The sequence below is a fragment of the Neovison vison genome, chromosome 6, assembly GCF_020171115.1.
Source record: "Neovison vison isolate M4711 chromosome 6, ASM_NN_V1, whole genome shotgun sequence".
Lineage (NCBI taxonomy): Eukaryota > Metazoa > Chordata > Mammalia > Carnivora > Mustelidae > Neogale > Neogale vison.
In genome coordinates, this window is record NC_058096.1 from 125,784,855 (window position 1) to 125,797,682 (window position 12,828).

Here is a 12,828-nt window from a genome sequence, read left to right on the forward strand (position 1 = left end):
GGGAATTTTCAAGAAGGTATGTTGAAATTCTAAGGGATAAAAAATCACCTAATTGAAATGAAAATTAATTTTCCTTTTTTTTTTTTTTTAAGATTTTATTTATTTACTTTTCAGGGAGAGAGGGGGGCAGAGAGAGAGCAGAAGCAGGGGGAGCAGCAGGCAGAGGGAGAAGCAGGCTCCCCGCTGAGCAGGGAGACCAGATGTGGGACTCCATCCCAGAACCCTGGGATCATGACCTGAGCCGAAGGCAGATGTTTAACCAACTGAGCCATCCAGGGATCCCAAATTTTGCTTTTGAAAGGAATATATGCTGCTTTCGAGAGGCAAGAATCTGTCCCCAGATGCCCCTGAGAATGATCAGTTTCTGTGGGGTGGGTGGGCCTCCCCACCTCCACCAGCCCTCCAAACAGCCTCTGTGCCCACAAACACTGTCACTGCTTGGGTACTGGGCTATATAGTCTAGGTACTTGGTATAGTAGGGCCGCCTCACACATAGTGTATACAGTAGGTTCCATCTATGAAACCAGAACTTTTCTTTTGAAAGTAGGCCTCATTTAAAATAAAAAGGGGTTTTTTTGTTTGTTTGTTTTTTGAGGGGCAGGAGGGACTTTGGGGGAGGCACTCTATTCTGTTTCATTGACCTATCTATTCCTGTGCCAGGCCTCCACCACTTTATTCTGGTTTTATAGTATTTTAGTGTCTGGTAAGACTGGTCCCCCTCCTTACTCATTAAGGTCTATAAGCAAGAGAGTAAAGTGCTCAGATTTCATTATGAAATTTTTGTCCAACGTTAAGATGGATTTATAGGGGGCAAAATTATAGACCGAGAATCAGTTAGCCTAGTATTGCAGTAACCTAAGTAAGCCATGTTAAGGCTGGAGCCAGAGTAAAGATGATTAGCAATCAGGGGAGGAATTAATTAGAAATAATCCAAATCATCAGATTCAAAAAAGAGAGAAGTGGGCTTGTAAACATAACAGGTCTGTGTATTTCCAAATAATCAAACAGGAACTGGTTTTATAGTACGTTTCACGGCCTTCCCTAGTGCAGTCTCTGGACAGCTCTTACCAGAGAACACAGCCCGACAAGCAGGTCCCTCTGAGGTCCCCGTGCCAGTGTCTGGCAGCACCCCTGTCAGACTTGGGAAGGGACATGGGCCATGCTGCTCTCCCTGGGCCACTCAGGGACAGAGAATATTTCAACTCATTCTTAACACTTAACAAAGAGAATGTGAGGCCCGCCTCAGGTCCCCGTGTTCTCTTAGGCAACTAGTTCAAATCTTCCACCCCATCGTGACTCCCTGCAAATGGAGAATGCCTAAGTGTGGAAGGCTTTCCTGGAAGTTTCTGAATCTCCTCGGCATGGCTTTCCAAAACACTACTCTGCTAAGTGTTCTAACCCAGGCTGGGGTTTCGAGCTTCAAGTGGCGAGGCAGGCTACTGCTCCGGCCAGGAGTCCTGGGAGTCCTGGAGTCTGCTGGGGGTGGAAGGGAGAAGGCTGCAAACAGCTGCCTGTCCCTCCTTACTGGGCCTGCAGAGCAGAGATCAGAAACGTACCACACTGCACTTTAAACTAGTTCCACACTTTGGAATGGAAGGAGTGTTTTGCTAAGGTTTGTGTAAAATGAGCTCCTTAGCAAATCACTGTTATCTAATTATAAAATCATGTTTTTTCTCTCTCTATTCTAAACACAGAAGTCTATCACTTACACAGCGTATGCTTTGGGCAGGTACGACTACACTCTGCTTGCAGCCTGGCCTGAACCTGCAGTGGTCCAGGCAGGTGCTTCCAGAGTAGATCAACATTTTGGATAAGGGTTAAATCCAAAAGCACCCACACGCCCACCGCCCCCACCCCCCGCGGTGGTTTCTCCGCAGCTATGGGCAACCTTGGTGGAGGCCCATAGGCCCTTGCTGAATTAGTGGGGGACAGGAAGCTGAAAGAGCCAATATGCAGAAGCTCCAAAGCCCACCTCAGGCTGAGGACAGGCCCTGACCAGCTAGGCCTTATGACCAGGGACACGGCCAAAGTCCTGACCTACTGGGCAACAGATTGAGTATGGATGAAATTGCTGGCCTCTGTCCATTTTGGGAAGGGACCCATGGTGCTTGTTACACGATCCTTTATATTGTCATTTTTCTATTTGTCAAAAAATTAAAAAATAAACCAAGTGCCCAAAAGATCTAGCGGTTTGCAGTTGACTGTAAGATTAATGGGCATCAGGGAGTACCATGGCCACCCAGGCATTCTGCCTCTCTTCCCAACCAGCGGCTCCATCACATCCTCTAGCATAGGCCACTCTGTCCCCCTCCTCACAAGGGCTTTGCTCGCCTGCAGCCCTGGCCATTGGAGTGCAGACCCCTGAGGGACAGACCCCATGAGCACCAGGAACCAAGAGAGGGGCCATTTTTGGTCACCCGGTTGTGGGAGTGGCCCAGTGTCACAGAAGGATATGTACTTGGGGACCAGATGAACCTCGGTCAGACTCCTGGGCTCTCCTTTTCTCAGGCTTTGACTGGACATGGCCTCCTCGACCTCCCTGAGCCTCAGATTCCACATACATAAAAGGCTAAGGGCAATTGCTATGAGGCCTGGATGTGGCTAATAGAGTGTTTAGCCTAGGCCCAGCCCCCAAGTCTTTGTTGAAGGGAGGGAGGGAAGGAGGAAGGGGGCAAGGAGCAGGGAGAGAGGGAGTAGGGAGGGAGGGAAGGAGGAAGGAGGGACAGAGACAAATTGTCTTTCAACCATTTGAGGAGCTGCTGGAGACAGTGGAACTGGTGATGGAGAAAAGCATGACTATCAGGGATTTGCCAGGGACAGATCCAGGGCAGGCAGATTCAGGGGAGAAAGGAAAGAACCTGGCAAAGACGAGAGAATCCCCAAATGGAAAAGTGGACAAATTTGGGGGCAGCAAGCTTCCTATCTCTAGAAGTGTCCAGCTGAAGCCAAGGGACTAAGGGAGGGACTGTTAGGGAGAGACTCCCTTGAAAGTTTCCCAGCCTTTATTCAAGGGCTCACTTTCCCATTTGTTCCATATTTGTTCCATATTTGTTAATTACTGAACTACTACTGGCTTAATCGTTACCTTAAAATCATCATACTTTGGGGCACCTAGGTGGCTCAGTCAGTTAAGCATCTGCCTTTGGCTTAAGTCATAATCCCAGGTCCTGGGATGGAGCCCTGCCTTGAAGGGGGAGGGGTCCTTGCTCAATGAGGAGTCTGCTTCTCTCTCTGTCTACTGCTCTGCCTGCTGTTCCCCCTGCTTGTGCTCTCTATCTTTCTTTCTGTGTCAAATAAACAAAATATTAAGAAAAAAAATCAACATACTTTTCATTTACTTTTTTTTTTAAGTTTATTTTTTAGTAATCTCTATACCCAACACGGGGCTTGAACTCACAACCCTAAGATTAAGAATCACATGCTCTTCTGACTAAGCCAGCCAGATGCCCCCATCATACTTTTTAACTTAAAACCTTTCTCTAGTGTTAATTTGAACAAAATATCCATTTTCTAAAAATGGATTTGATGTGATGCCTGTATTGTTATAATACATATAAACTAGCATATTAAAATGAAACGATGCTATATGTGCCCCACCTAAAATTATCTGCCTGACCATGCTGAGAAATCTGCCCTACAGGATCTGAATCTAGACTAACTACGCTCCAGGGTCCCCTCCTGGATCTATGATTCTGTTACGTGAGGTTGCTTGAATATTGATGATGCTCTTAATCCTTTACAGCCCTTTCTGGTCTCCCAAGCATGTTCTCATCTGTGTATTTCATCTAATCCCATGATGCCCCTGAGGGCAGGCAAAGAAGTCACAGATGGCGCCTGGGTCCCTGTAGTAGGAAACGTGCCCAAGGCCCTCTAGTTAGTCACAGACCAGAACCAGGGTGCAGAGCCCCCAACCCCCACCCTCTCCTCATGCTACCACCACACCAAACCCCAGTCCGTCCTTGGTGCTCTCCTCAATCTCATTAGCATCACAGCCCAGATGTGAATCATGGTGTTTTATCCATTTAGGTGGCCAGAGGCCAAACTCTGGAGATGAAAATACACCCCTCTGAGACCCATAAAGACATTTCAGCAACTAGCTATGACCTAGATTGTCATTTGGCCTTCTGGCCATCAGCAGGCCCCACCTAGGAAAGCTACCCCAAATACTACAGGTCAATGAGAGGGACATTAAAAAGTTAAATACACACTGTTACTTCCTGAACTTTCTGAAAGGGATGGCTGCAGAAAGCTGCCTTGGATCTTGCCAACCTGGTGCTCAGTGTTGGGGGCCGGGGCGAAGTCTCTGGGGGCAGGTGAGATCAGCCTCATCACCTGCAGCAGACACACCCACCCAGAAGGCTGGAGACAGCAGGTGCCCAGGGGTGTAAAGGACTGTCACGTCAGCTTCAACATCACCTCTGTTGTCTGAAGCAGCCACCAAAACCTGGCCTTCACTCATAACATCTACCATCACAACATGACAGCCTGGCTGTGAGGGCAGAGCCATTGAGTGGGTTCCCGGTAACCACTAGTGAGACAACGTGGCTTAGACCAGGGGATTTAACCTGGTCTAACCTGGAGTCAAGGACTTTGTACACCCAAGCAGCTTTTCTCTAGGCTTCTCCCTGGCATACTGAAGAGGCTGTGACCCAATAAGGTAAAAACCATTGCTCTGGTCACCAGACCCTCAGCCTTCTTGGCTGCCTTTCCCATGTAATAGCTTGCTGGAAGTGGCGCTAATATCCAGTCTCTGTGTAGAACAAATTCACATCTTCGGCATCTTTGGGAGATCTAAACTCTGCTATTCTTGGGTTTTGTTGTTTGCAGCCAAAAGCAGCCCCATCGATACAGTACCATAAGGCCCAGTGGTAATACCCAAGACGATGAAGGTTGTCCAGGCCTCAGAGTCCACCCACAAAATCTCTCTCAGGGCCTGAAGTTTCTGTGCAGCCCCTAGACAATGGATACTTGCCAGGTGCCCCAGGGCACAGGGAGCTCCTCCAGCTTCCTCCTTTATTTCATCCCCACTCAAAGGTAATTACATTTTACCTGCCCTGAGCCTGGCAGGTACAGAACCTCTGCAACTCACTGCACACTCTGGATGCTTGAGAATATTCCAGTTTTGCACAAGAATGTGTTCCCATTCAGGTCACATAAGTATGGTTTGTACGAATTATACAATGCTCATGAGCAGGTGTGCTTCCCATCGCTTGCAGGGAGGAACCCTCCGTGTGGGGGCATTTCACTGGCAGGACTGATTACACCAGGTGTGAGATATAAAGTGGGGGCCATGTTTCCCTGAAAACTCACTTGATCCAGCCCGATGGTCACCATGCAAATCTGACTTGATGGGAGGACCAGTCGCCCTGGGACCTAGCTTGTTTCATCTGAGTTTGGTAGTCCTCCCTGGCTCCAGGTCATCACTCAAACTCAGGAGTCAACCCCAGAGATCTATGACTTTATGAGCAGCTCAGATCAACTCACTGTGTGAAATACATATGGTTAGAGCTAATAATAAAATAAAAGTTACACCTGCCACCAAAACGCCTTCTGTAGGTGAAAGTATGAGTAGTGGAAAGTGCAAACTGCCTTTTGCAAGAGCAAAGCGGGCAAATCTTGGAAGACTGTCTCTTGCTCACTGGGGTCCTGCAGGGGGCTCTGACCCTCTTCTCCATAAAGAAATGTTGAGGGGCGTCTGGATGGCTCAGTCCATTGAGCATCTGCCTTTGGCTCAGGTCATGATCCCAGGGTCGTGGGATGGAGCCCCACCTCAGGCTTCCAACTCAGTGGGGAGTCTGCTTCTCCCTCTCCTGCTCCCCCTCCTTGTGTGCTCTCCCTTTCTCTCTGTCAAATAAATAATAATCTTTTTTTTCCAATTTATTTATTTTCAGAAAAAACAGTATTCATTATGTTTTCACCACACCCAGTGCTCCATGCAAGCCGTGCCCTCTATAATACCCACCACCTGGTACCCCAACCTCCCACCCCCCCGCCACTTCAAATAATAATCTTAAATTTAAAAAAAAAAAATGTTGAGGTGAGGGGCTGGGGTGGGGGCAGTTTCTGCTAAAGCACCCCACTTCCCCAACACCACCCACCTCCAAAAGAGGCTGGTGGACCCTGCAGCCATGAAAACCCCAGAGCATTGAAGCCCAACACCTCCTGACCTGGTAGCGAAAGTACAGACTACACCATAAACTGCAGACAGAGAAACTCACTGGCTGCCGCAAGTGAGAACAGACCCAAGGTTGAAAACCACGGCCCGAAATATTTTCAGCCCCAGTCAGTAGGGACTTGCAATTTACCGGAAATTAGTAGATTTATAAAATGTTAGCCAGCTCAAGTTTCTTCTCTGGGAAGACAAGCAGAGAATCTCTAAGAACTGTCTCCGGGAAATGCTTTGTTCACTGCAAAGCCCCTGACACATGTCAGTTATTAATCCCAAGAGCTCACCACCCGCACTTCAACCTGTGCCTGTCAACAGAGCAAAAGGTTACCACAGGCTGCACTTGGAGCCCTCAATCCAGGGAGAGCTCAGCCCTCAGAAGAGGGGCCTGAACAGCCACAAGGTCTCGAGATAGGATCTTGGGCAAGTTACTGATACTTTCTAGCCACAGCAACCCAAATGGATGTGGGCGCCTGGGTCGTTAAGTCTATTAAGCGTCTCCCTTGGGCTCGGGTCATGATGTCAGGGTCCTAAGACGGAGCCCCTCATCCCCTGGCTCTCTGTGCAGTGGGGAGCCTGCTTCCACCACTCTCTCTGCTTGCCTCTCTGCCTACTTGTGATCTCTGTCAAATGAATAAATAAAATTTTAAAAGAACAACAATAAACCTCTGGGAGAGTCTTGTCAAATGATGAGCAAGCACACTCTGGTCCAGTGCCTGGTCTGTGGGAGCCCTGCTGACTGCTGCTATTACAGGGGGGCTTTGGGTTTTTAAGTCAGATCTCCCTTAATACTCTTTTGAGGCTAGAATTCTGAGCCTTGTCAGTCATTCTCTACCATCGGGTCCAGGACAGACTGTGTGTCTTGGAGATGCAAGAACCATTTAGCTCAAGGAGGTTCGGTACCAGCAGGGGCCCGTGAGGGAGGAGGTGGGGGAATCCCAGAGCTCTGAGATCAGGGCCCCATGAGGTAGCCCTTGTCCATCTCTTCAGACTTGGCCTTCTCGAAGGCCAGCACAGACCTCAATTCCAGCCACAGAGTGTAACTGGGTGTTCAGTGCCCACGCTCCTGCCAGGCATGACCTCCTCTAGGAGGCCTCCCCTGACCTTTCACACTGTCTGTCCCACAACCCCTGCTCTTCCCTGACTTCGTCACGGACCACACTGCGCTGTCGCTCATTTTTTGTCCTTACCTTCCCCGCAAAGCAGGAACGGGCACCATGCCCCACTCAATGGGCGCCCCAGCCAAGTCCGGTCAATGAATGAGCCGGGCCCCAAGCCCCGGGTGCCGTGAAGGGCCGTTAGTGCGGCAGGCTGCCTTTTATTTTTGAGATAAATTTGACAACACCCGCGGCGGATCCTTGCTCACGTTAACGCCATTTTAAAAGGGGAGAAAGGGTCCCCCCACCTCCCCCGCCGCTCCAGTCCCGCCGCCCACCACCCCGCTGGTCCCCGCCGAGGCGGACTAGAAACCGAAGGGCGGTTCCATGAAAGGGGCTCTCTGGGCGGTGGGCAGGCCCTCCCCGCCGCGGTCTCTATTGTGGCGGATCTCTCGATCGCACGACGTTACGCCCGCGGTGGGGGCAAAAGGCCACTCCCCGCCAGTCCCGCGGCGCGCTCCGCGCGAGGTGAGTGCGGCAGGGCCTGGGGGCGGCCACACCTCCCGCCCGGAACAAAGCGCCCGGCCGGGCCCCCTACCCTCCCCGGCGGCTGCACCACTCACCGCGCGCTCCAGCCCCGGCTCGGCTCCGGCCCTCAGGCCGCCTCCTCCATGCCCGCGCGGCGGAGGAGGCAGCGCCGCGCCCGGCCGGCCCCACTGCAGCGGGACTGGCGGCTCCCTGCCAGCCGGCCCTCTGGCCGCTCCGGCCCGTCTCCGCCCCGGCGCCTCCTTAAAGCGACCGCGCAGCCCGCGCGCACCCGGAGAGGCCGGCGCGCCGCGCATTCCTTATATTGCAACAACGCCTGCTAAAAATAGAGCTCCGCGGCTAGCGCCGGCGCTGGGGGCGGGGGGTGCGCCGCGACCCCGCCGCCCCCGCGCGCACCCGGGCTCCCCGGACGCGCGGCCCGCTCAGTCCCTGCCACACTGTCAGACTGCCCCGGGGCCGGCTCCGAGCGGGGTCCGCGCCGCCGCCTTCCCCGCGACCCCGCGCACTTACCCGGTCAGACCCTGGCTCCGCCGCGCTGGCTTTTAAAGTGAACGCGGCATGGGAAATCGCTCGGGCCTGTTTAAGAGCCTCTGGCCCCAATCTTGGAGTCTCCGCTCCGGCCCGGCCAACTTCTGAGACTACCGACGCCTCCCCAGTCCTTGACGATCCCGTGTCGCCACCTCAACGGCGTTCGCTTCGAATCCCGGGAGGGGTTTCTTCCCAGATCCTGAAGCAGCCTCCCTTCCCGATAGGCCTTCTCGGTGCACCATCCTTCGCGGTGCACCATTCCTGGGCCCCCAGTTCGTTCCGATGGATGTGACGGGCACAGGAGACACTCGTGCTCCATTTCATTGTTTCAGTTCTGCTAACTCCTCTCCATCGATGACATTTTTTCGTTTAAAAAATGGAAATATAATTCAGATACCATAAGACAAGACTTTGGAAGTGTACAATTACATGGTTTTTAGCCTATCAGCAAAGTTGCTGGACCATCACGGTAATTTCAGAACATTTTCATAGCCCACCCCCCTCCAAAATGCCTTACCCTTTTGCAGTCACTCCCCATTCCGCACCCCCCAGTCGCTGGAAACCACTCCTGTCCTTTCTGTCTCTATGAACTTGCCCATTCAGGACATTTCATATAAATGGAATGCTACCACATGCGGTGTTTTGTGAGCAGCTTCTTTCACTTCGAATTATGCATGCATTCATGTTGCAGCATGAAACAGCGCTTGTTCCTTTTTATGACCAAATAATATTCCAATGTATGTATACATTTTGTTTCTCCATTTCAGATGATGTTTGTTAGGCTGTTTGTATTTTTTGGCCGTTAAGAATACAGCTCCTGTGAGCATTCCTGTACAACCCCTTGTATGAACACGTTTTAACTTCTCTCGGTGATACACCTAGGAGTAGACCTGCAGTAGAAGCAGAATTGTGGGTCACGTGCTTAGCTATGTTTAACATTTTTTTTAAAGATTTTATTTATTTATTTGACAGACAGAGATCACAAGTAGGCAGAGAGGCAGGCAGAGAGAGGGGGGGAAGTAGGCTCCCTGCTGAGCAGAGAGCCTGATAAGGGGCTCAGTCCCAGGACCCAGAGGTCATGACCTGATCAGAAGGCAGAGGCTTAACCCACTGAGCCACCCAGGTGCCCCAGCTATGTTTAGCATTTTGAGGACCCCTCCTCCAACTGTTTTCCAGAGCAGCTGCAACCCATTCCCGCCAACCATGTCTGAGAGCACCAATGGCTCCACATCCTTGCTAACACTGTCTTTTTGATTACAGCCACTCTAGTGAGAGTGAAGTGATAGCTTATTATAATTTTGGCAATTGGTGTTATTTTTGAGGACTTTCTTGTGGGTGGACCTTGATGATAACTTGGAACCATTTTACACGTCCAGGTTACTCAACCCCTTGTCATTTTTTAAAAAGATTTTATTTATTTATTTGAGAGAGAGCGAGCTTGCGCATGAGCTGAGTAAGTGTAGAGAGAAGCAGACTCTCTGCTGAGCAGGGAGCCCTGCTATGGGGCTCCATCCCAGGACTCTGAGATCATGGCCTGAGCTGAAGGCAGACACTCAACTGACTGGGCCACCCAGGCGCCCCTCAACCCCTTGTCATTTTGAGAGCTTCACCTTCTACCCCACCCACCCCCACTGCTGCCCCAAGCCTAGGGGGAGCTTACTATTGAGTCCTTTCTGTCGTGCTGGGGCTTCCAATCCGATTTTTGGTTTTGTTTGGCCTCCCGGTACCCATGCAGCCATTTGGTGAGAGTTGTGTCCCCCCACTTCCATTTGCTGCTCTGAAGTCTCTGGGACCCCAAGAATCCCCATGGCGGGGGGAGGGCATTAGGTGCTATCAAGTATCTCAACTTGGTAGGGAGTCAAAGAGCTTGGCTGAGGAAGGGCTTGAGGGAGAAATGCTTATTGTGACCAGCTGGGTCTTGCCGTGAACCTGCTTCTTCCTCTTCCTCCCATTTACCACAGGCCTTAGGGGAGACCGGCAAAGTTCTGTGTGTCCTGGTTGTCTGTCAGCACCTCCTGGGCTCCCTCTGTCAAGAAACATCCTCTCCTGGGCCCTGACTTGCTCAGGGCTCTGGAAGTGTTGCCCTCAGCTGGAGCTGAGACAGCATCTGCATGAGAGCAAAGATTTGTCTTTATACACAAATCTTTCAAAATCTGTCTCCTCAGAAATGGAACTGAAATAGCCAGTAATCACATACAGCTACCTGGGATTCTCTAATGTAGATTGTGGCTGAGGGCTTACAACAGGGCCCTTGTCCCATTTAGACTGCCTTCTCTGCTCTTTGAACCCTGAAATAAAGTGTGGCTCAGTGGCTGGCAGACAGGGGCACTGGGCAGGAAAGGGAGGCCCGAGTTTGACAGTTTGTTCATTCAGTAAACACTGCCAGAGCACCCACTGTGTGCCAGATGCTGTGGTAGAGACCTCCCTCCAAGCCAACTCAGAGTGCCAGCTGAGAGTAAGTGGTGGGAAAGAGAGCAGTCCCCGGGCCTGTGGGGCCCAGAGGAAGGGCATCTAACCCAGAGTGGGGAGGGTGTGGGTGCCCAGTGCAGGCTTTCTGCGAGAAGTGATGGCTGAGCTAGGGCTTGAGGGACAAATAACACTCAGCTAGAATGAGAAAGGAGAGACAAACCCTTACATGCTGAGGTATGGGTGAGATGAAGTCTTCGCCAAAACTCCCACAGATCCATGTGTCTGACCAGGTGTGTTAGCAGCATGGTAGAAGGCCGGACTCCAGGCCCAAATGCCTCCTGGCCAAAAACCCAGACTGGGCTCAGGCGCAAGTTTCAGGGCCTAAAGTCCAAGGCCAGCCACAGGGCCAGGAGCCAGCTCTTGCCGTAGGGCAGAGACGAGAGTTGCTGGGCTGACCCAGAGTAGAACTTTCCTGCTCAGAGACACAAGCAAGTGTACCATGTCCCCTGCAGTGTCCTGCACTGGCCTCTCTCCCCCAAAGCTTGCTGAGTACTGTGCCTCAGAGCAGACCCAAACTGGTGCCTGGGGGTTCAGTGTACAAGCCTAGGGGGCCTGGGGACTTCTAGGGCCAGGAGCCATCCAGTGGTACAATGTTCTTCCAGAACTCTCTGTTCCGCTGTGGTCCCTGGGGGCAAAAGCAGCTCTGAACGCCTGAGCACTCACGGGTGCTGGACATGGGCCTAATGTGAGTCTTCACATGTCCCAATGACCTATGCAGGTCTTACCTGCCCTGATTTAGACATAAGGAGACACAAGCCCAATCCCAACCAGCCAGTAGACTCAGAATCAGGGTCTTCTGACCACAGAGCCCAGACTCTTTCCCGTATGTCTGGTGGCCTCGACGGGCAGGTCAACTGTGTGTTTGGTGTTGGAAAAGCAGGGAGAAGGTGAAGAGGATACTAGTCTCCTAGACCTAGCTAGACTTAGACCTTTTGCTGACCCTGAAGCATCGACCATATGTTAGCAGAAGAGCCTCACCCCAGCCCCATGCCTGTTCATCCTCTCCGCTGACCTTTCTTTTGGGCCAAGTACACGCTGCTGTTCGCCGGCCTGCCCGTGATACAGCACCAAGAATGACACAGTCTTCTCTTAGGGTTCTCACGGCTTGTTCTGATCTAAATTCAGTCATCTCTCATCTTCAGCTCTCCCTGCTACCCCTCTGTACATCCCCAGCTGCCTCGGCTCCACAAGGAGCTAGCCCTCACAGGATTTTCTTCTCTGATGCTTCTGGTTCCTGATGCTCATGGTTTATCCCTCACACAGACTCTTGCTCGCTGGGGCCAGAAGAGCAGCTTTCAGTCAATCCATTTCCCAGTCATGGCCAAACTTCTCCATAAAGTTGTCCATACTCAGTTAATATGTTTGTTTCTTATCACTTGTTTTTCTCTCTCTTAGCTCTTTCTCTGTTTAAAGTCCAGTGGCTTTTAAACATTTTTGGCTGCAACCCAGAGAAACAAATAGGTTTTACGTTGAAAACCAAACACATAACCCACACAAGTGAAACAAAAATTTAACTAAATGATACTTACCTTTACTATATGTGATGCACTCTAATCTATTCTATTCTGTTTCATTTAAAAATTCTTTCAAGACCTATTAAAATGATTTCATGCCCCATTAGTGGGTTGTGACTTACAATTTGAAGAACACCGAACTCAGATATTTTGACATTCAGAACCTCAAAGTAGGGACATTACAGCAGAAATTTATCAGGAAAGAAAAGTCAACTTGAAGATTTTGAAATACATGTTACAGACAGAAGTTTGAAAAGAAAAGAGTTTTGAATCTCAAAAACCTAGATTTCTGGGGCACCTGATTGGCTCAGTTAAGCATCTGTCTTCGGCGCAGGGGGTGATCCCAGGGTCCTGGGTTCAAGTCTGGCATAGGGCTCCCTGCTCAGTGGGGAGTCTCCTTCTCCCCCCCCCCCGCACACCTGCTCATGCTCTCTCTCACTATCTCTCTCTCTCTCTCAAATAATTATATATTTTTTAAAGTCTAGATTTCCTCTCCTAGACGGGATGT

At 50.9% G+C, this 12,828-nt stretch overlaps 1 protein-coding gene across 3 annotated transcripts in view; it reads right to left on the bottom strand.

The window, feature by feature from the left end:
• The window catches only part of MRAS (muscle RAS oncogene homolog), a 64,359-nt gene extending 55,690 nt beyond the window's left edge, over positions 1–8,669 (bottom strand). For 2 of the 3 annotated variants that reach the window (XR_006385036.1, XM_044252281.1), the window contains exon 1: positions 7,887–7,955. The gene's annotated coding sequence lies outside the window, so the exon portion shown is untranslated. Of the gene's footprint in view, positions 1–7,886; positions 7,956–8,319 lie in introns of those variants that run through there. The other variant, XM_044252282.1, reaches the window with a different exon arrangement.
• Between the last annotated feature and the right edge of the window lie 4,159 nt (positions 8,670–12,828).